Here is a 7267-nt window from a genome sequence, read left to right as displayed (position 1 = left end):
TCAACGATTAATGCATGCTTTAAATATCCTTAATTTTGATCACCTAAAGGGTGTCAGATAACAGCTATGGATGTACAGTTTTCTGATAATATCCTTTCTCTACACAATGGTATAAAGGGCATATCAAAGTGTGGGCAAAGGTTCCGTTTGTGTTTATACAGAGGATCAAAGCCTAATTTGGCTACCTCGAAAATGAAATAAGATACGATATGAAGAAGAACTTCCAACATCAGCACTTTCTGGAAGACTCATACCAGAAGATGATCATCAAAAAACCTCAACAAAGATCCAGGCGATGCTGCAGTTGCAGCTGCATCCATACCACCGGTTCCTGGACTTGCCATTGGAATGAAGAAGGAGGTATCTAAGCTAGCCTGTGCATACAGTAAAACAACAAATTTGACTGGATCTATACTGTTGGAACTCAACCAAGAATTAGAAGTGCAAGTTGTAGCGCTCCAAAATCTTACAACTACAGACTATCTACTGTTAAAAGAACATATGGGATGTGAACAGTTCCCAGGAATGGGTTGTTTTAATTTGTCTGATTTCTTTCAGACTGTTCAAGTACAGTTGGACAATATCCATTATATCATAGACAAATATTCACAAATGCCTAGGGTGCCTAACTGGTTTTCTTGGCTTCACTGGAGATGGCTGGTAATTATAGATCTGCTTTGGTTATGTAACTGTATTCCCATTATGTTAATGTGTGTGCACAATTTAATTAGGAGTTTAAAACTTATACATACTTAAGTTACTCTACAAGAAGATATGTCAAAGAAATAATCAATCCTCCCATGTTTTCTTCCGTCTGCTACCTCAATAGCTTTTCTTCTTCCTTCCTAATTACAACCCTTAAATAGATTTCGTGCCTCATATTGAATTTACCGAGTATCATAGTTCCTCCAAGTGGTAAAGAAACCTAAAGACAAGTGCTGGGCATAGAAGCCACAGGGCATAAATCTGAAAAGAACTAAAAAGCTAACCTTTTCAAACAATATGGCTTCTCTCTCACTTACCAACTTTACATCTCCCCCTATGGCCCTGGAAGATGACTGGTTAGCCAGAGACGGGTAAGATTCCTCAAGGGAGGAACAACCTAAGACAGGCACAGTCCCAGGGGGCCATCAGGTGAGAAATTGGGGATCAACAGTGGTGAGGCTTAGAACCTCACCCCCCTGTTTTGAAAGAAATCTTCTGCATCTGTGGATGTTTTAATGCCCCTGTCTAGCTTGGATTAACACATAGTCTACAGGCACACACCTGATCATCTACATTTGCTCTCTTACAACACTAAACTATGTTTTCTACCTTTATCTTGCATCCACCTACCACTTCAGCATTTTATTAAAAATAAAAAAATAGTAATAATAAAGGGAGAAATGTGGGATCCACTTATAAATCAAGTATAAAAATCAAACGAATATTCATATTTGACCTGATTGTTTATAGTTCATAATGCGTGATCAAAACCGAAAGTTTCTGTGATGACTGCCCTTGCACTGTTCACCATGTAAGAACTTATCCACTATGTAAGAATTTGTTCACCATGTAAGAATTTGTTTGTTATGCTTCAGAAGATTGGAGACTGTTTGAGATATAGGCTTGGGGTTGATTAATGACTGTGCATTGAGTCCCCCATACAGAATTTTATTGTTTTTTACAACCATTTGATCAATAAATATGAAAGATGCCCTCTCAAAAATAACTAAAATAAAATAAAATAAAATAAAATTCCAGGACCAAAAGTTTTCACAGATGAATTCTATGAAATTTTAAAGAATTAACATCACTCCTCAAATTTTTCCTAAAAATTAAAGAGAAGGAAACACTTCCAAGCTCATTTTACAAGGCCAGCATTATCCTGATACCAATTCCACATTATAAGAAAAGACAACTAGAGGTCACTATTCCTGATGAATATAGATGCAAAAATCCTCAACAAATATTGACAAATCAAATTCAACTACATATTAAATGGATTACACACTGTGATCAAGTGAGATGTATCCTTGGGATGCAGATGGTTCAACATATGAAAATCAAGCAATGTAGTATGACACATTAAAAGAAGACAAAAATTATATGATGATCTCAACAGGTTCAGAGAAAGCAATTGAAAAAATTAAGTACTCATCATAAAAATACTCAAGAAACTAGAAATAGAAGAAACATACCTTGACATAATAAAAGCCATACATAATGTGCCCACAAGTAACACCATGGTTACCAGTGAAATGCTGAAAGCTTTTCCTCTAAGATCAGGAACAAGACAAGGTCTCCACTCTCACTGCTTCTATTCAACATCATACTGGAAGTTCTAGGCAGAGAAATTAAGAAAGAAAAGATATAAAGACATTGAAATCCAATGAAAAAAATTAATATTTTCTGTTTGCAGGTGACATGACACAATATTTAGAAAACACTTAAGATTCTACACATATGTACAAAAAAATCCTAAAACTGTTAGAATACATGGATTCAGTAAATTTGTAGTATACAAAATCAACATGCAAAAGTCAATTACATTTCTATATATTAAGAAAAAAACAATTTGAAAAGGAAATAAAATAGTAACATTTATAATAGTATCTCAAAGAATAAAACATTTAGGAATAAACCTAACCAAGGTGAAAGACTTAAACATTGAAAATTACAATTCATTAATGAAAGAAATTTAAAAAGATACAAATAAATGGAAAGATATCCTATGTTCATAATTGAAAGACTTAATATTGTTAAAATGTCCATACTACTCAAAATGATCTATAGATTCAATGCAATCCCTATCAAAATCCTAATGTTATTTTTCACAAAAATAGAAAAACAATCCCAAAATTTATAGGGAACAAAAAAGGACTCCAAATAGCCAAAACAATCAAGAAAGAACAAGCCTGAAGGCCTCACACTTCCTCATTTTAAAATATATTACAAAGTTATCATAGTCAAAACAGTGTGGTACTGGCACAAAACAGACAAAAAGACCAACGGAAAAGAATAGAGAACCTAGAAATAAACTTCCACATTTCTGGTCAAATGAATTTTATAATGGTGTCAAGACTACATATGGAGAAAGGAAAGTGACTTCAAATGACAGTGTTAGAAAAACTGGATAAACGGTTGCAAAAGAATTAAATTTGACTCCTTATACCATACACAAAAACCAGCTCAAATAAAGTAGAACTGTAAATGTAAGATCTGAAACTGCAAAACACCTTGAAGAAAAATCCTCCTAGAAGTGGTTTCAGCAATGATTTCTTGGATATGACACCAAAGTACAGGCACAAAATAAAAAACAGATATAGGGGATTACATCAATCTAAAAAGTTTTTGCACAGCAAAGGATATAATCAACAAAAGGCAATATAAAGAATGAGAGAAAATATTTGCAAATTATTTATATATAAGAGGTTAACCAAAATACAAAAGGAACTCAAAACACTTCAACAACAAAAAGAAAAAAAAAACAAAAAATAACCCAATTAAATAATGGGCAAAGAATCTGAATAGACGTTTCTTCGAAGAAGATATATGAAAGGTCAACAGATACATGAAAAGATGCTCAACATCACTAGTCATTAAGGAAATGTAAATTAAAACCACAATGAGATATAATATACATATGTCAGATTGGCCATTCTCATAAAGACAAGGAGTAAGTGTTGGTTAGGATATGAAGAAAAGGGAATCCTAGTATAATGTTGGTAGGAAAGGAAACCACAGTGAAATATAACTGCACACTTGTCAGAATGACTGTCATCAAAGAGACAAGAAATGACAAGTGTTGACTAGAATGTGGAGCAAAGGAACCCCCATGCACTGTTGGGAATGCAAAATGGTGCAGTTAGTATGAAAACAGTATTGAAGTTCCTCAAAAATTAAATAGAGTACTACCATACAAGACAGCAATTCTACTTCTGGATATTTATTTGAAGAAAATGAAAACACTAATTCAAAAAGACATATGCATCCCTATGTTCAATGCAGCATTATTTAGAATGTCTAAGACATGGAAGCAACTAAGTGCTTAACAAGGAATGAATCAATAAAGAAAACAGAATAGAACATTGGCCTTAAAAAAGAAAGAAATCCTGTCATTTGCAACAACAATGTCCTAGTCTTGGACCAGCCTTAATTTACTGGACAAACTCCAATTTTATTCAATCTTTCTTTAGATTCATTGGCCTGACTCAAAATCCAGATATAAAGACCCAAGAATTAATGTACATGTAAAATAATGCTTTTAATGTGTTTATAATAATTCACCTTAGGTTACTAAGAATTGTGTAGGACATTCCTGGTCACAGCAGCATAGAGATCTAACTTTTTTCAGGGACTCAATGAATCCTCTTCAGCACCCTTACAAAACAAGTACTTTGGAGACCACCCACCTAATAATACATTTTAAATCTGGGATCACATAGGCATTGCATTGAAATGTACAACACTGGAATTTATTTACCACATATTTTTGACTATTTTCACAGTATGCTGAAAATATCCTGTTCTTCCTTATCAGCTTATCATTTCAATCAAAGTTGGGAATTGTATCGTGCATTTCCTCTAACAGATAGTATATATACATGCTAAAGGAAACTGGCCAAATGCTTATCTCTGGTGAATTTTTCTGTTGATACGTATGCAGCTCCTGCCAGAGATGTATTTATTTTTCCTTTCTATTTGATTCCTCTTTGTAAGATATCCACACACAACCAGACCCCCAGTTTTGACAGCTATTTTTATTTAAAGTCTTTGCTGTGAACATTTATCAGTGATTTCTTGAAAAGTCTGTATCAATCACATGCAACAGTTGCCTCTTTATGTGCAATTTTATACCAAATAAAAAGTAAGACTTGGGTCTTCTGTAATCATCTGCCTGTGCTATACATTCTCTATGAAGACAGAATCTTGATTTATCACCATAGCTTAACAGAATCTTAACAAGGAAGCATTCAGAAAATTAGTGCTTATTTAAGTATCCCATTATTATTTTCATTTTGACAATTCCAAAAATGAGTATGTGTAAAGTGAGACTAAATAATTAAATTGCACCCTCTTCAAGACTTATAAATATTATAAGATTGGGAAAGTGTTGGGTTACCAGATTTAACAACTAAAAAACTCAGCTAAGTTTTGAACAGAGAATAAATTTTAGCATAAATATGCCCCCAAATATTTCATAGGATATATTCATCTTAAAAAGAAAAAATGGTGTTTATTTGAAATTAGATCTCACTGGGCATTCTGAATTTTATTTGATAGTTTCTACAAATTGGTATTTTGTAGCCCAGTGTGCTTCTTGCTATTTTGAAGAATAATTTTGTACTACCAACCAGAAGATATCCTTTCAAACTTTAAGAAAGGTATCATACAGCCTAGGTAATTTGTCTTCATTTAGTTTACTGATTACGTCTGGAACAGCCTGTTCATATACTATTCATGTTATATATTCATATGTAATCTAAAACTGCAACAGTATTTGTTTAAAAGGCTATTTTTGAACTGCAAATTTTCTTTACCATATTCCCATTAAAAATTAAGGAAAACCTTTAGTTAATTTAATGGTATTTTTGTTTCTGCTAGTATAAATTTTCTTCTCATTATTATCTGGCATTTATATAATTGTAGTTTAAAGGCATTTTAAAATACATGATTTTGATGTCTAATTTAAAATATACCTGTTATTTTTATCAGTAGGTGCCCCTTTCCTTGTCTCTACTTTCCGGCAAAGAAAAATATAAATGTATGATTCTTTCTCTTTCTAGTTCCTCTGAGCTTTTACCTACCAAAAAAGTAAGAACAGCCTCTGGCAATAGAAGGATATTAATAGAATCAATAGAATATTGATTATAGCCAATACCCATTTTCAGTATTTAAACATTAATTTTTCTGTAATTAAAGAAATAGCATTTTAATGTGAATTTAGGAGAAAATGCTAGGCACTGCTCTTCAGAAATTATTTTAAATTGACTTTATCTTACTAAGGTAACTTCAGACTTCTTGTTATTGAGTTTTAAATAATCTTCCTTTCCATTTCTCAATATTAATTATAGTTTTTAAGTTAATAGATAATTTTTTAGAACAGTTTAAGGTTTACAGAAAAATTGAGTGGAAATAGAGTTTTCATAAACTCTCTTATCCTCCCCCATCCCCCACATATGTACATGCGTTCTGCCCCATAAACAACATCTTGCATTAGTGTGGTACACTTGTTACATTTGGTGAGCCAATATTGATACACTTTAACTAAAATCCATAGTTTCTACTTGGGTTCACCCTTTGTGTTGAAAATGCCATAGGATTTTGGCAAATACAGAATGACACATATCCATGCCACAGTGTCACACAGAACAGTTTCACTGCCCTAAGACTCCCCTGTGCTTCACCCATTCCTCCTTCTCTCTCTCCCTGAACCCCTGGAAAACCCTGATCTTTCTCTGCCTCCATCGTTTTGCCTTTTCCAAAATGTCACATCAGTTGGAATAGTACAGTTCATATCCTTTTCAGATTGGTTTCTTTCAGAGTAGGCACTGAAGGTTCCTTCAGGTCTTTCTGGGGCAAAACAACTCATTTCACTGTTAAATAAAATGCCATTGTGAGGATGTACCAAAATTCTTTATCCATTCACCTCTTAACTGATATTTGGTTCCTTCCAAATTTCAGCAAGTATTGATAAAACTGCTATAAATATTTGTGCATAAGTTTCTGTGTGGACAATCAAGTTTTTTACCAGTGATTCTGGACTTTTTTGTTCTTCCTTCCTTAACTGCTTGACAAATGCAGTTGTTACTATTACATGATTGTAGATGTAGAATTATCTTCTGTAGTTAATTCCTATTCACTTCCCAGAGACTAATTCAAACGGTAACAGAATCCCTTTCTGTTACCATTTGCTTTTTGTTACCCCATTGGTCTTGTAATTTAGTAGCTCTACACTGCTGTTATCACAGCATGATAAAGTGTTGGTGCCTTTATTTGGGCGGGGAGAGCTGGAGAGGGGATGGCTTATGAGTTGTCTCACTTGAGATGAACTACATTCCCTCTCAATAGCCTTTCAAAACTATCCTTAATTGAGTTGGTAAATCACACCAAACTAAAAGCTATAAATATATGATCAAGTGTGCTTTCAAATATTGTATTTCATAAGGATTTATTCATTGAAGCCATTTTATATTTTGTATTCCTATGTGTTACATAAAGTAGCATATTAGGAAAATTAAGTCAGAATCAGTGGAGTTTGTTCAGATTAAAAGATGCAATAGGT

The 7267-nt window shown here is 33.2% G+C and overlaps 1 long non-coding RNA gene across 1 annotated transcript in view; it reads right to left on the bottom strand.

The window, feature by feature from the left end:
* Positions 1-2186: 2186 nt before the first annotated feature.
* The window catches only part of LOC140843274 (uncharacterized), a 175934-nt gene continuing 170853 nt past the window's right edge, over positions 2187-7267 (bottom strand). The window contains exon 3 of the long non-coding RNA XR_012120889.1: positions 2187-2323. This is a non-coding gene — a long non-coding RNA (uncharacterized lncRNA). The remainder of the gene's footprint in view (positions 2324-7267) is intronic.

Source organism: Manis javanica, chromosome 8 (assembly GCF_040802235.1).
Source record: "Manis javanica isolate MJ-LG chromosome 8, MJ_LKY, whole genome shotgun sequence".
Lineage (NCBI taxonomy): Eukaryota > Metazoa > Chordata > Mammalia > Pholidota > Manidae > Manis > Manis javanica.
This window is presented reverse-complemented; position numbering and strand designations above follow the sequence as displayed.